The sequence below is a fragment of the Drosophila guanche genome, unplaced genomic scaffold (assembly GCF_900245975.1).
Source record: "Drosophila guanche unplaced genomic scaffold, DGUA_6, whole genome shotgun sequence".
NCBI lineage: Eukaryota > Metazoa > Arthropoda > Insecta > Diptera > Drosophilidae > Drosophila > Drosophila guanche.
In genome coordinates, this window is record NW_022995776.1 from 148,747 (window position 1) to 163,947 (window position 15,201).

At 40.6% G+C, this 15,201-nt stretch overlaps 1 protein-coding gene across 3 annotated transcripts in view; it reads left to right on the plus strand.

Moving 5' to 3' along the window:
* The window catches only part of LOC117591349, a 113,736-nt gene that overhangs the window by 85,485 nt on the left and 13,050 nt on the right, over positions 1–15,201 (plus strand). Inside the window, exon 1 of one of the 3 annotated variants that reach the window (XM_034284577.1) lies at positions 12,120–12,134. The exons of the other annotated variants lie outside the window; for them this stretch is intronic. The gene's annotated coding sequence lies outside the window, so the exon portion shown is untranslated. Of the gene's footprint in view, positions 1–12,119; positions 12,135–15,201 lie in introns of those variants that run through there. 3 annotated transcript variants of the gene reach the window in all.

Sequence of the window (15,201 nt, forward strand, 5' to 3'; positions counted from 1 at the left end):
ACCTTCGCTCAATTCATTTGCTTACCTGTAGCCGAGACATAAATACATATATGTAAATGGATGTTTAAGTACTTAGATACTGTGAAAGCTTCAGGTGAGAAACTCGCATTCTACTGACACTGACAATGGGCTCAAAATGGATGTGGAATACGAAACCGATGACGATCGAGCATCTGCTTCGAGATCCGCCGACGGCTTTGAATGGGGTGGGGTCGGATGAAAGACGAACGATATGCTGATGTGGAGACCGACTTCAAAAAGTGCCCAACGTTGAATTTACGACACTGCTTGAAATTTAAGTGTTTTTCATTCTGTCAGAAAATTTAGCAAGCTTGATCCATTCAGTCAATTGCACAGCAGAAAGTATAGTGCCCTACATCTTTTACATTCTGCATACATATGTAAATAAATGTATGTATGTAAACTATATAAATGTGCACTGTGTACCGATCAGTCTAAAAAGTCTTTCTTGTCTAGGAAAGCGGCCGCTTCAACATGCGGATGAGATTTCCTTCTATGCATGCTCGCTCTCAATGGGAAAAGTTACGCGCATATCCACTGTTACGTGTTTATCTAGTGACTGGTCATTGGTAACTGCTCAAAACTGCGACCCCAAAAAATAAGCGCGTAAATCTTCGCCTCTCACGGGTGCCAGAGACCACATATTACTCAGACTTGGCCTAATCAAGAAAACCACTTAAAAGTCTGCCCGCAGCCAACGCAGAGCACTCCCCCATAAGATGTGTATACATACATCTCCATTCCCAACCCTATTCTCCGCCCTATCTCGGTAAATGGTGTCCTAGTGTACTAGGTGTCGTGCTTAGAAACAAAAAATGTTTTAGAAATTTAAAAAAATCTCACGTTTGTTCGAGAGGATCGGAATACAGGGCAGAAAAAAATGATTAAGAATTGTGTCATGAGCATTGAACTGACGTGGAAAACAACTGAAGTCATATGGGTTAATCAACCGTCAAAACGGCACCACAAGCCGTGGGTACGACATCTTCGACATTTAAAAAAAAAAAACGTTTATTGTGGGCGTGTCCCAGAAGAGGGCCAAAAGAGAGAGATAGAGGGTAAGGAAGAGGGTGAGGGAGCAGTCAAGGTCAAGATAAAATCTAATACTCGGTAAGCATGATAGTCACCCATTTTACAAAAATTTCCGTTTCAAACCAAAACAATAATCCTATAATAATGACCCAATCTCATCATAATTCAGTGATCTGCCAGATACAGTCATTCTCTACGGAATTGCGTTTTTAGTTTTCTCTTGTCTTCAAAATTGTGTGTATTTCAAACATGAACCACGCCTCTTCCGCCCCCGCAATAGGGCGAAAACCTCCCAAACCTACAATTTTAAAGATAAAAGAAAACTAAAACATATCTTTCAGATCACCAAATTGGGATCCGATTGGATCGTTAGTATAGCCACAATGAAGAAATTAATTTGCAGTGGCTAAACCCACCCACAAAGAAAACTAAAACATATCTTTCAGATCACCAAATTGAGATCCGATTGGATCGTTATTATAGCCACAATGAAGAAATTAATTTGCAGTGGCTAAACCCACCCTGTCCCGCAGCTTTTGTGATTTTTTTCACATTCTATCATTCACATTCTGCTGTAACAGTGTGAGCATGCAGAAGTCTGGATGCACCATTTGGTGGCTCTTGATTTTATGGTCTCTGAGATCCAGGTGCTCAACAAGACGGACAGACTGACAGACAGACATGCCTATATCGACTCGGCTATTGATACTGATCAAGAATAACATAGCATACCATACCAAACCCCATGAAGTAGGTCGAAAACGTTTCCTTCTGTGCGTTACATACATCCACTTTCGAGCACAAATACAATATACCCTATTTACTCTTCGAGTACCGGGTGTATGGTATGTAAATGTAAATGGTCCAATGAAGAATGACATATAGCCCAAATTTTGACTCAGCCTAAAAGCAGATACCTAAATTACTAATGCATAGATATATACATATGTACATATTTGTATGTATGCTTACATGAATGCATGAGCTAGCTGGCAAGTTGAACTTCATGTTTCTCCCCTTCATCTGACTCCTCATTGCCTGAAGCAACCACAATGGAATTGAGGAAATCACTGAGCAATGGGCAAGTACTCTGTGACGCGCTCGAAAATTAGCTTTTGGAAGGCTGGTCAAATTCATGCGCAGTGGGCTCTGGCGAATCTAAGCTTATGGCTGGTAATATATCGTCCTGCAATTAAAAGTGTAAACATAGATTAAAATAATTACGAAAACAATTGAATTATTCATTCTTTAAATTACTTACTTTCTTTGCAATTCCATTTATTTGCCTGTAAAGTGTAGTCAAATGGATCTTCACTAGTAATATTTTTAATGGATTTGTAAGCAAAACCCTTCGCATCCTGGGATCCAAATAGATGGCTGAAGAAACAAATTCGTTGCACGTTAAAGCCTCTTCTCTTCTCTCAATAGCCTATTGTAGTGCTGCACTATGTGAGTTTTTCATGGCTTTAATTGTTAGCGTAAGCTCTAACCACGTCTTATAGAAATCGCCCAGATATAGCTGCTCCATCTGAAGTTTTTGTGTGGCAATATAAATTGGCTGTAACGCTTCGACCAGTTCGTGAGTATCTTTCCCGTCTGCTTCAGACAATTGAAGCGACTCACTAACGTGCTTCTCACAGAAAGTTTTGAACAAGGAAAGGCGTTCAAGCATTGTGAAAGTTCCTTGTAGGAACGTCAAGAATGGGCTGACGCAAGCCTTCATTTGACATTATAAGCCTTTAAGAAAAATAACAATTACGTTAGCATTCGTCATAAAGGAAACTGGAAGTCTTTAACCTTTACATACCTGTAGGTTGGTGTCCGCAGAACTTTAACCAGCTAGCGAGCCTTCTCAAAAAGAGCATCACTTGCAACAATTTTAAGGAAATCCTTAACTGCAAGCTGAAGTGTGTGAGCAGCACACTTCACCGATGCCATGGAAAAAATATTGACTCTAATAGAAATGACTAATAGAGTCTCCAATTCTTCTTCGTCATCATCGGCGATATCATCGGAGTCTTCGTTTAGACTCTCAATGGACTTTAGGATATTGCGACCGTTGTCCGATCTGACGGAATATATTTGACTTTTCGTCAAGCTGAAATCCTCAAGAATGCTTTCAATTTCCGCACTCAGATTGGCGCCGGTGTGTTTCTTGTTCAGCTCGATTATTTCAAGTGTGGCCACCTTAATGCAATTTTGTTCGTAGTACTGAGCATTTACTCCCAATATGCCTCTGCTGTGCCTTGAAGCAATGTCCAGCTTGAAGGAAATTAGCTTGTGGCTCATTGCCGTAATGATGGACGCCTTGACCATTTTATATTTCTCCGCCACACGTTAAATGATATTTCTGGATGTAATGGGACCCATATTCAAGCCGGAAAAAATTTGGTTTGCAATTTCTTGAACGGCTTAGAGTCCAACAGAGCAAATGGCATTTTCTCCTTGTTACCAGCTGAACACACGCATCCTTGACTTAATTTGAGCCGAAAGTAACCGACATTTTTTTCTTTTTCTCCACGGGCTCAATTCTTTCTAGTCCCCTCAGTTCTCTCTCGTACTGGGACTTGTGCTCCTTAATAAGGTGTCTCTTTAAATTGTTTAAATAATTGCCTTTGAATACGCGCCGGCAGATCTTGCAAACACTCTCATTTTTTCCTGAATACCATTTTGCTTGCGGCCCATTACGAAAACTTCACTTTAAACCACGCGTTACGAAAGTACACTGCACAAGCAATGCGTTTAGTAAGTTAGTAAGCCTTACCTTGAGACTCTCCAACGATTAAGAGATAACACTATTATTAATATAACTGAGACTGGATAGCGCGACCTATGAATAGAGTGCGAGATAAGAGCTTACATATATGCTACAACTTCAGTAACGAAGAGGGTGACATAAAAAACTAGAAAAAACGGTCGCTGCAATGCGCTATGGGACTTTTACCATTTCTTTTGGCAAAAGAATAATATTTCTTTAAAATCGAGGCACGCCTTGTCTTGCAATTGCATTGCATAATATTGCATTGATTAACAAACTTCCTTAATTTGTTGTTCGGCAAAATAAAGAAAAATAAAAAACAAAATTCCGATTTTACACTGAAGAGAAGACCAAGTTGCCACGCCCATTTTTTAGCATACCATTGTCTCATTAATATGAGCTTATTAATATCAAAACACTACCTAGAACAATTTTGCTTCGTTTTCAATTCATTAACTTTGGCCACAACAAGTGCTCAATATCCCCATAGTGCAATGGGTAATCGAATTCGGTAAACAAAGCTTAAGTAAAGTGCGCAGTGCCCAAAACTTATGTTTTTAACTGTAAACAAATTGCTGACTTATGGAAACGAAAACACAATGACTGACCTTTGCCAACGTGTTGTGAAAACTCAAAACTAAATATAAAGGAAAATAGTGAGATCCTTAAAATTCGTCCTTGAAGGACATTCGATGTATCACATGAAAGGTATTTTCTCAAGGATCAGGAATATACATACATTCATGATAACAAACCACTCAGTTCAAAGAATAATCAATTTAACTTTTATTTTCAACATTTAAAATAAAAGTTACGAATAACTCTTATTATCAACTTTTATAATAAAAATTAAAAATAACTTTTGTTTTTCTTATTATTTATTTTAATAGTATAAATTAAAAATAACTTAATTCTGATTTTTATTGGAAAAATTAAAAATAAGTGTTATTCGTAACTTTTATTAAAAAAAGTTTAAAATAATTCTCAGATAGCAATTTTTACTTTAAATGTTATAACAGTTACGGTCTCTGAAATTTATACCCGGTACTCAAAGCGTAAATAGGGTATATTGTATTTGTGCACAAAGTGGATGTATTTAACGCAGAGAAGGAAACGATCAGCATCAATAGCCGAGTCCATATAGGCATGTTTGTCTGTCTGTCCGTCTTGTTTGTCGGCTAGTTCTCATAGACTATAAGAGCTAGAGCCACCAAATTTTGCATCCAGACTTCTGTATGCTCACACTGTTACAATTGTATTTCAAAAATAAGCCCCGCCCCCGCAAAAGGGCGAAAACCTCCCAAATCTTCAACCTTGAAGATAAAAGAAAACTAAAAACGCCATTCTGTAGGGAATGACCATATCAGATAACCAAATTGGGATCCGATTGGATCATTTTTAAAGCCAGAATGAAGAAATTAATTTGCAGTGGCTAAACCCACCCCGTCCCGCAGCTTATATTTGTTTCTTGCACATTCTCATATCCACATTTTGCTTCGTGTAGTGTAAGGCTCTAGGGGAGGGGTGCGAGCCAAAAGAGCGTGTTGGCGTGAGAAGTGATGTAGATGTATATATAGAGGTATAAAAGTTTTGACGCGTAAAAAGCGTCTCACACGTCCCTTCTCGTTTAAAATTACATTAATGCCAAATGCCATTCGCTTTTCATTCTCTTCCTCATATTCAAACCCTAATTGAACGGTTTCTGGTGAAATGTCGAGGAACGGAGTTTATAATTACATTTGATTGATGGCATTGTGTGCAGTTCAGCCAGTCAGCAAATCTTTTGTTCAGTTGTTCAGTTGTCCAAATGTTCACTCAGTTGCTCAGTTTTACACTCAGTTGTTCGCAAAGTGGCCACAAATCAAACCACTACGCAAGTGAGCAGACCCCCTAAACAGGGAACAGCTGAGTGAACCAACATAACAACTGAGTAAAAAAATTAACAACTGCGCAACTGAGTGAGGTTGTTTACTCACTATAAAGTGAGCAACAAACTTGTTCATTAAAGTGAACAATGTTTACCAAACTCTACAATGCATGGGAATCGCGTTTGGTGCATTATCTAGCTAAAAGCTTTTCCTAATTGAAAATGTAGGGGATGCCATATTTTCGTCATTGGAGACTAATCAATCACGCATTTGATACAAAAATACATTGAAAACGAGAAGGGGCGTGTGAGACGCTTCTTACGCGTCACAACATTTATACCCGGCACTCAGTACTACATCTGCACCTTAGCGGTGTTTTGTCAAATTTTAAATATTTTCTTCATCTGTCATCTACATCTACAAAACTTCTCACACCAACACGCTCCGTTAGCTCGCCGTCCTTCCCTTCTGGGTGTGTGACGTCTGAGCGCCGTCTCCGTCTCCGTCGCGGGCGTGTGTTGTTTTTTTGTTTATTTTCGACGCACTGCCCCACCCAATTTTCAGCCTTCTCTGTAGCCGTCCCCCTCCCGTCTCCGTCCCCGGCTCACTTCGTCTTCGTCTCACACTTACTCTCTATGTGAAAAGAACAACAAAAGCTGCGGGACAGGGTGGGTTTAGCCACTGCAAATTAATTTATTCATTCTGGCTATAATAATGATCCAATCGGATCCCAATTTGGTGTTCTGATAGATATGGTCATTCCCTACGGAATGGCTCTCTAAGTTTTCTTTTATCTTCAAAACTATAGGTTTGGAAGGGGTTCGCCCTTTTGCGTGGGCGGAAGGGGGCGGGGCTAATTTTTGAAATGCACTGGTTTCTCTGTGATCATACAGCAGTCCGGAGCCAAAATTTGGTGGCTCTAGCTCTTATAGTCTCTTAGAACTAGCCGACAAACAAGACGGACAGACGGACGGACAGACAGACATGGCTCTATCGACTCGGCTGTTGATGCTGATCAAAAATATATATACTTTATGGGGTCGGAAAAGCTTCCTTTTGTGCGTTACATACAACCGTTATTCACACAAATACAATATACCCTATTTACTCTTCGAGTTCCGGGTCAGGTCTTTAGACTCACGGCAGAGATGCGGCAGAGGCAGAGTCGTGTCTGCGCGAAGCAGAGGGTGAATGAGAGAATGTGAAAAAAACAAATATAAGCTGTGGGACGGGGTGGGTTTAGCCACTGCAAATTAATTTCTTCATTGTGGTCATAATAATAATCCAATCGGATCCCAATTTGGTGCTCTGATAGATATGGTCATTCCCTACGGAATGGCGTTTTAGTTATCTTTTATCTTGAAAACTGTAGGTTTGGGAGGTTTTCGCTTTTACGGGGGGCGGAAGGGGGCAGGGCTAATTTTTTAAATACACTGGTTTCAGTGCGACCATATAGCAGTCTGGATGCAATTCGGTGGCTCCAGCTGTTATAGTCTCTGAGAACTATATACAGATATGGCTCAATCGACTCGGCTATTGATGCTGATCAAGAATATATATAATTTATGGAGTCGGAAACGTTTCCTTCTGTGCGTTACATACAACCGTTATTCGCACAAATACAATATAGCCTATTTAATCTGCGAGTACCAGGTATATAAAGCAAGCAAAAAAATTCAAGAGACTGTATTGGACTGGCCTAAAGGCGAACTGTGGCAGTTTTTGACAACAAAACAATGCTCATGGTGTCTTAATCCACCGTTGAGTCCACATATGGGAGGAGCCTGGGAAAGACTTATTCAATCGGTTAAAAAATATTTATTTTTCCTATTAAAAGAAAGATTTCCTAAAGAATACACATTAAAAACATTGTTTGGTGAAATAGAGCACATGATAAATATCCGACCACTTTTGTATGTACCATCCGACTCAATGGATTCGGTACCATTGACTCCAAATGACATTTTCATTGGACCCAATTTTAGGGATTCATTTTATTCAACAGCAACTGATGGAGACTTGAATGTGTTGAATATTTGGAAAAGACTTGCCGATATGTTTTGGTTAAAATGGAAAAAAGATTATAAACAATATCTTTTGTATAGTCGTAAATGGACAAAAGAACAGTATGTATTGAAAACGGATTCGGATTTAACTAGAAATAATTGGCCTAAGGGCATTATTATAAAGACATACCCTGCACCAGACGGATGCATTCGTATCGTAGATGTAAAGATACAAGATAAGCTATATAAGAGACCTATAGTAAAGTTAATCAAGATTAACGTTAAGATAAATGCGTAATCTGAAATATGTGAAGCATTACTGCCATCAATTATGTATTAATTGTCTGCTGTAATACTTGGGAGGAGAATGTTGTGAAACCAAATGTTTAATTTTCAGAGACCAGCTTATCTTCTTAAGTATGACCATGTAATAAATATGTATTTTTGAGTTGATCGGATTTGGCAGCCCGAAAGGAAACTCCGATAAGAGATGAAGTCATTAAAGTTTAAAAGGCAATAAATTTGTGTTTTTTGGAATCTTTTGGACGACATAGAGTAGGATCAACATGATCCTGCGAGTGACAATTCGGTGGTTCGAACCGGATAACACAACCCCTGCCTCTTTGTTAGGTGAGTTGGTAACAACAATGATCTTAGTGTTAAACTAGACCCCAAGTTAAACTATTCTGATCACATTTCTACCATTATAAATAAATCCATGGCCGTGCTTGGGTTTATAAAGAGGTTTTCATAGGAATTTCATGACCGCTATATAACGAGGCTCTCTATATCTCGATTGCTCGCCCGAGTTTAGAATACGACTCATTTGTATGGGGCCTTCAGTACAACATACATGAGGACCGTATTTATTCAGTACAGAAACACTTTTTACATTTTGCCACGCGTGGCCTCAACTGTGATGCAGAAGATTACTTCTTATATGCCTTTTTAGCCTAATTTTTATGAACAACTTGATCAAGGGGGATGTAGACTGCCCTGACTTGTTGAGCCGCATAAACTTTACGATTCCCATTAGATTCACTAAGATCCACTTTATTTCTTTGTTCCTTTCACTTTGTAGATCGAATTATACCTTACATGAATCCTTTAGGGTCCTATGCTCGGATTATAATTCCCTGTATTATATTATGTCCCCCGCTAACTCCCTTTCTCTTCTAAAATCACGTATACTATCCAAAATCTCCCTTTGTTAGTTTTATTATAATTTTGTTTTGTTTTTGATTTTTGTAATTTTGCTTGCTTGGCTCTTTTGTTGGTATTTGTTTGGTGTTTGGTGTGACACTTGATGGTGCAGTCATTGCATATCAACGTCCAAAAGAAACGCCGCTTACCTGGGCGGAACGGATGTGCTCCGTCATTTAAATATGCGTAAATGAAAAATTCCTTTTACGTAATGCCCTTACCTGTATGCGGGCGCATACTCATACCCCTGTTTTCTTGTTCCATTCAAATTGCAGAATGAAAATGGGAGTCAAAATAAAACCAGCTGCATGCAACATTCAGTGCTGTCCTCTCTGGGTCTCCCCAACAGGGTCTCCCCATCTGGGTCTCCCCAACTGGGTCTCCCCAACTGGGTCTCCCCAACTGGGTCTCCCCATCTGGGTCCCCCAACCGGGTCTCCCCAACTGGGTCTCCCCAACTGGGTCTCCCCAACTGGGTCTCCCCAACTGGGTCTCCCCAACTGGGTCTCCCCAACTGGGTCTCCCCAACTGGGTCTCCGTCTTTTCAATGCGTTTTTCCCCAACTTTTAAAAATCATTCCTATCACCCCGATACGTCATGCCATATTAGTCGAACAAGTTTGGACCACTCGACCTGAAAAAATTCCCCAGTTTCTTAGCAGGTGAGCCGGCGATGCGATGTGGATATGGTTAAGGATGCAGAGGCTCTCCCAGTTCCATTGGACTGTGAGAGGGCTGCCAGTTTGTGTGGCCCACATAAAAATGTGCTGTCCATTATGCGGATCGTTAACTCGATATGTTTGTTTTGATTGTAATTCCAGTTAGCTTCGTCATTGTACAGTCATAATCGATTTTCAATTCATTTTCACTTGGGCAGATATACTCTGTGTGAAACCCGGACAGTTGCGGACAGTTGCGAACAGTTACGGGTGTGTGAGATGCCGAGAGCTGGAAATGTTGCTGGGTGCTGGAGGTGCACGGCCTGATGCCTTGTTATAGGTCGGACGTCAACTACTACGCTCCACTTATTTAATTGAAGCGACAACAACGATCAACGACAGCAACTTGGGACAAAACTCTCAAGCCAGCAAAACTTGTTCGCCCTGGAACTTACCTATTGAAGTCTATTTTCTCATACTCGGTACTCGAAGAGTAAATAGGGTATATTGTATTTTTGCACAAAGAGAATGTATGTAACGCACAGAAGGAAACGTTTACGACCCCATAAAGTATATATATTGCTGATCAGCATTAAAAGCCGAGTCGATTGGACCATGTTTGTCTGTCTGTCCGTCCGTCCGTCTGTCCGTCTTGTTTGTTGGCTAGTTCTCAGAGACTATAAGAGTTAGAGCCGAAAAATTTTGGCTCCAGACTGCTGTATGCTCACACTGAAACCAGTGTATTTCAAAAATGAGCCCCGCCCCCTTCCGCCACCGCAAAAGGGAGAAAACCTCCCAAACCTACAATTTTAAAGCTAAAAGAAAAAATATAAACGCCATTCCGTAGGGAATGACAATATCTATCAGATCACCAAATTGGGATCCGATTGGATCATTATTATGGCTAGAATGAAGAAATTCATTTGCAGTGGCTAAACCCACCCTGTCCCGCAGATTTTGTTGTTCTTTTCACATTCTCTCATTCACACTCTGTTTCTGCTTCACTCGTCCTCTGCCTCTGCCGACTTTTAACCCACCCCGTCCCGCAGCATATAGTTGTTTTTTTTTATACCCGGTACTCGAAGAGTAAATAGGATATATTGTATTTGTGGGGAATAACGGTTGTATGTAACGCACAGAAGGAAACGTTTCCGACCCCATAAAGTATATATATTCTTGATCAGCATCAATAGACGAGTTGATAGAGCCATGTCTGTCTGTCCGTCTGTCCGTCTTGTTTGTCGGATAGTTCTCAGAGACTATAAGAGCTAGAGCCACCAAATTTTGCATCCAGAATGCTATATGCTCACACTGAAACCAGTGTATTTCAAAAATTAGCCCCGCCCCCTTCCGCCTCCGCAAAAGGGCGAAAACCTCCCAAACCTACAGTTTTGGGAATGGAAGGGAAATGGAATGGGAATTGGGAATTGGGAATGGAAGGGAAATTCCCCTACAGGGAATGGCCATATCTATCAGCCATATCCGATCCGATCGGATCATTATTATAGCCACAACGGAGAAATTAATTTCCAGTGGCTAAACCCACCCTGTCCCGCAGCTTTTGTTGCTCTTTTTACATTCTCTCATTCACACTCTGCTTCTGCTTCACTCGGCCCCTGCCTCTGCCCTCCCCCTGCCGATGCCTCTTCCGACTTTTAACGCACCCCGTCCCACAGCTTATATTTATTATTTTTTTGTTTTTTTGTGAGCGTGTTGGTGTGAGAAGTGTTGTAGATGTAGATGACAGATGAAGAAAAAATTTAAAATTTGACAAAACACCGCTGAGGTGCAGATGCACTATTGTCCCAATGACCAGTTTTGGTGGCTGTTTACGCCAAATTAGCGCAAAGGGCATTTGGCCGGGAGCAATTAGTATTTTGTATAAGTAAAATGAATTTGTAGTATTAAGCTATTGAATTGTTGCATTTACTACATACTCACAGAAGTTTGTTGCTATAGAACATACATATAATATGTGAATACGATAGAGAAAGAGGAAGAACATGCATTTAATAGGTGAATATCGAAATTGAAAAGAAGAAGAGATTAAATTGATTTGAATACCGACTCGGTCGAACAGCAGCACTTGGCTTTTTATTTCGAGATTTTGATTCTCAACTGGTTGCGAGGAGTTGCGGAAACAGTGGCAAAAAGCTAATTTTTAAAAGTTAACACCAAGACACGGTTTTTAACGCTCTGTATTAGAATAAGAGTGACCATCAAAGTTGCGTACAAGAAATGTTCATAGATGGCGCCACTTTCGAAAAATCTGCTGTGAAACCTAGCGGTCATTATTGCACAGAATGTGCACGGAAAAAGTACCAATTTTATTGCTGTTTTAAATATCTCATAAATTGGAAAATACTTGGAAAATTAACTGATCCAATTTTTTGTATGCATTTTATTTAGTAGGCTTTTCACTACGTGTTCTGTAATGTGAACGAAATCTAGTGGTTGGCGATGTCTTCTACATCTAGATGTAGTCCTGAGTGCCGGGTATAAAAGTTGTGACGCGTAAGAAGCATCTCACACGTCCCTTCTCGTTTTGATTTGGATATCCGGATAACACAAGCCCTGCCTCTTTGTTAGGTGAGTTGGTAACAACAATGATCTTAGTGTTAAACTAGACCCCAAGTTAAACTTTTCTGATCACATTTCTACCATTATAAATAAGTCCATGGCCGTGCTTGGGTTTATATAGAGGTTGTCATGGAAATTCATGACCCCTATATAACGAGAATAAGACTTATATGTATGGGGGCACAAGCCATGGGGCTGAGCGTTAATAATTCTCACCTGGCTGCCAAAACCGAACCGAACAAACGTCAGTGGTTCAAATGCTAGTAATGATAATTACATAACAGCATGTCCAGCAGCCTGCTTAAGATTTTCGGACTCAACAACCGATGAGATAACTGAAATAAAGTTTGCCAAGTACCCAAAGAGGAAATTAAATAATTGTCTGCGCAAGACAAATCTTAAAAAAAGTTGAAACACGGCTCAAAACAAAAAAAAATAAAAAAAATATTCTGAGATCCAGGCGCTCAGCAAGACGTCCACTTTGTGCACAATTACAATATACCCTATCTATTATTCTTCGAATACCGGGTATAAAAAGCGACTGCTGTTTTTCAAGCTGTTTTTCGTTTGATATTTCAATATCAGTACCCATTTACATTGCATACAGATTCTCTAAGTTGAAAGAACTACAAGTATTATATTTAGAGCTTGATACAGTTCCTCCATCTGTGACCTCGGCTCCCTCCCAATGGTCGAGCACTTTGCACAGAGTTCCACTGGGAGGGAAAGTTCCATAATTGTCCCATTACTGGATGTGGCTAATGAAATGCGAGTGGCTCGTTATGTTTGTTCCGTGACTCGTCGGCCCATTTGAATTCCAATTCTCAGACAATGGCTGAACGTGCCCAACATCTACATCAACACCAGCATTTGTGTTGCTGTTCGCTGTGTGTCCGCTCACCTCACCTGTTCCAAACCACACTTAACCGTAGCCCTCTGCTTGGTGTTGTCAGTGATGGGTGATGGGTCTAGGAGTCTCTGGCCGTCTTTGGGTGTGGCAGTGCTGCAGTGGTTCGTGGCAGAACAGGAACAGTCGCAGGACCGCTACCAAGTCAAATGTAATCTACACCATGTGTGTCTGGGCTATCGAGGGTACTCGTACTCGTACTCGTAGGTATTTCAGGAAATTACTACACCCTGGCAAGTGTGGAACTATGTAGATAAATATGAAGCCTTAATCGTGCATATCGTAAATGAGGGACAACACTGAAAACAAATTCAAATCCAAATCCAATTCTCAATGGAACTACTTAATGAAAAACAAATATGCAAATGTAGATTTTATTTTATCCCTGAATAATATACTGAGCCACTGTCGCTGCCCTTATTAATGACCTCATTGTGCTACTGAATTGCCTTATTAGCGGACTTTGCCGAATCTCTGACAACACCTCTGCACAAATTTTTAAACATTTGATTTGATATCAATATCTTGCCCTTGTGAGATCTGTGTGGGATCCTTGTCGGAGAGATGAAGGATAAAGTGGGATAAGCCCAGATGACAAGGGAACACAGACACAGCGCAGAACTTCGCACTATTTGTCATTGACTTAGTCTGACATCATTGTAAAGAAAGGAACGTAAGCGAGGACCCTGTGGCTCCTATTTTGACCAAGTACTACCTATTCGCTGGTCGGATATCATACACAAATCTAAATTCCTCATTTTTGGATAGGGTTACGCACTAGATAAAACCCCGTGCCTCTTGTGGTAAAACCGACTCCAAATTTTTGCCGAGCTATCGGAAGACCCCATAGCAGATACATACCCTCAAACTGTGCTCTTCGAGAGCCACTTTCAGGGATGGAACTGTTGCCCAGTCCGGCTTTTAGCTGGAGCTAAAACTGGAGACACTTGACTGTCATGGATTATGTAACAATTAGACTTCGAATGTAAATGATAGCTACGGGTATCACTCTAATTATTATATGTAGTTTTCTTGAATGTAATTACTTTAAAATGCGTCAACGTCTCGTCCGTTTTGTCTCGCTATCCCCCCAAACCTTGGACAGTATACCCTGGGAGCATAACTATGATTATGGGCATATGCATTAAGGATATTCCTGTTTGCTGATGATTGGTGACAGTAAAATGACTAAAAAAAAGAAATTGGTATGCAAAATGCATCAGAAATCAGTCCTGTTATGCTGAGGGCGTTCTGGGTGTTGCATACTTTGAACAGTTGTTATCTTTCCTTTGTGAGATCTGTGTGGGATCCTTGTGGGAGAGGATCCTCACATTCAAAAACTTTTTTGAGACACTTCCAGAATTTCAAGTTTAACAAGTGGAACCTTTCTGTAGTACCACATTCCTACTTCGCATTCCTTTATAAAACCAAAGAAATCTCTACAAATTTGAATCCATCTTCTTGTTTTTCATACCTTTTGACGGATGCCCTTGAAATGTGCAGTTCATTGAAATAGTAGTTCTGAGTGTAAGTTTTTCAAAATAGTTAAAAAACATAACAAATTAATTAAAAACGAGAAGGGACGTGTGAGATGCACTTCTTACGCTTCACAACTTTTATACCCGGCACTCAGTACTACATCTGTACCTTGGAGTTTTTTTTGTCAAATTTTACATTTTTTCTTCATCTGTCATCTACATCTACAAAACTTCTCACACATTGTGCGAGGCAATCGAGCGGCAGGAAGGGATCTGGGTGTGTGACGTCTGAGCGCCGTCTCCGTCTCCGTCGCGGGCGTGTGTTGTTTTTTTGTTTATTTTCGACGCACTGCCCCACCCAATTTTCAGCCTTCTCTGTAGCCGTCCCCCTCCCGTCTCCGTCCCCGGCTCACTTCGTCTTCGTCTCACACTTACTCTCTATGTGAAAAGAACAACNGGAGTTTTTTTTGTCAAATTTTACATTTTTTCTTCATCTGTCATCTACATCTACAAAACTTCTCACACAAACACGCTCCGTTAGCTCGCCGTCCTTCCCTAGACCCACACACTGCAGACTCGCGGCAGAGGCAGAGGCAGCGCCCGCACACAACAAAAAAACAAATAAAAGCTGCGTGACGGGGTGGGTTAAAAGTCGGAAGAGACATCGGCAGGGGGAGGGCAGAGGCAGGGG